Source organism: Octopus bimaculoides, chromosome 10 (assembly GCF_001194135.2).
Source record: "Octopus bimaculoides isolate UCB-OBI-ISO-001 chromosome 10, ASM119413v2, whole genome shotgun sequence".
NCBI lineage: Eukaryota > Metazoa > Mollusca > Cephalopoda > Octopoda > Octopodidae > Octopus > Octopus bimaculoides.
Window position 1 is genome coordinate 27,267,388 of NC_068990.1, and position 1,794 is coordinate 27,269,181.

Here is a 1,794-nt window from a genome sequence, read left to right on the forward strand (position 1 = left end):
CTATATCTCTTTTCCTCACCCTTTATTATCATTATTATTGTTTGTCCTCTTTCTTGATTGTCTTGAAATTTCTCTCTCTATTTCTATCTATTTCACCCCGATTTGCTTTTCTCCCCCCCCCAAAAAAAAAATCAAAAGCATTCTCCTCTTCTAAACACAAAAGCAAAAAATATCCGATTCATATACAGGAACAACAAAACGTTCTGTTTTACCATTTTGATTTTGATTTTGTTTCAACAATTTCGAAAGCGTACGAAAGCGCTAATAAAGGATTATCCAAAATTCTGACTGCTTCCTTTTTCTCAATCTATCTATCTATCTATCTATCTATCTATCTATCTATCTATCTATCTATCTATATATGTTAGGTTTGACGAATTTTGTAGCACCTTTTCACGAACAGCTGGATATATTGGTGAGCGGTCAACGGTGTTGAAGAACATAAAAAATAAAGTTTTAGTTAAGTCAGCTAACATGGAGGACTGGAAAACATCTAAATAGCTGTTTATTTTGATATGAGATCACTGTGTCAGACAGATATGGTTGTGATGCGTGCCTGGTGTACCCTTATAAGATGAGTAGCCATGATGAGTATACTGGACTTCGTATATTGAAGTCTGGTACGGGGGCTTCCGATTTAGGCACTTTTCCCACTTGTTCTTTCACATCATCCGTGCTTATGACAATATTCCTTTGTTCCTTTCCTAATTGTTATTCTGTCTCAATAGTTCCTATCAACATTGCATCCCTTTTATGCAACAATTTGTTTCCCCATAATCCGCTCCACAACTCCTTGGCTTGATTTGCATCAGGAGAAACATTTTCCCTATTATCTCGTTCTAACGTTCGGAAGAATTGCTTTGGGTTAAAGTTATATATATATATCTAAGCATTTCGTCCAGCTCACCAAGTTTTTATGTTCAGTAATAAAAAAAACAAAACAATTTTAGATTATTCTGATTGGTTATTCTATACATTTGTAGAGTACAAGTTTATTATTCTTAAACAAGAACCTTTCTCTAGTTACATTTTATTTTTCTCTCAACTATTTTTACACCTAGGTTATTAACGATAACTGTATGATTTTTCCCTCTGTATCAAACTATATTTAACATAATCTTCAACCACGGCAATCCACTGTTTAGCTTTTTTATATCTTGCTAAATCTCCGAACGTCCTCCTATAGTTAACCGTTTTATCAAGCTTATTTGTTATTGTCTTCCATATATAAACACTTGAAAGTTGACTCGGCGTTGGCATTGCGCTGAATGGAAGTAACTGATATTCTTTGACATGGTGAGCAAGCAATTTGCTGCCTGTGTGAATTTATAAATTATTCAACTATATTATATAATTTATATCTTATACATTAATATAGGCAAATAAAATAATATATTATTTATTATACACTAAAATGAATTATTTTTATATGATAAAGGCTACGAAAGGATCGTTCTTATATGGATGTCAATTGTGGAATAAATATATTCATCTTATATCTTCTCTCTTTCTTTATATTTTATAGAGTCTGAATGAAATAAACACTACCAGCTGGATTTATTGGGTTTCAACTGCATCGAACGCTACATTACTTCGCTTTGTTTGTTTCGACATACAATACGATTTGTTGCCTGATCCATTAAAGAAGCCTTATTTATGAGTACCACTGGATTGGTTAAATCCATATATTGTACATTAAATGTGCATGAATACACACACACACACTCACACACACACACACACACACACACATATATATATATATATATATATGTATATATATATGTATATATA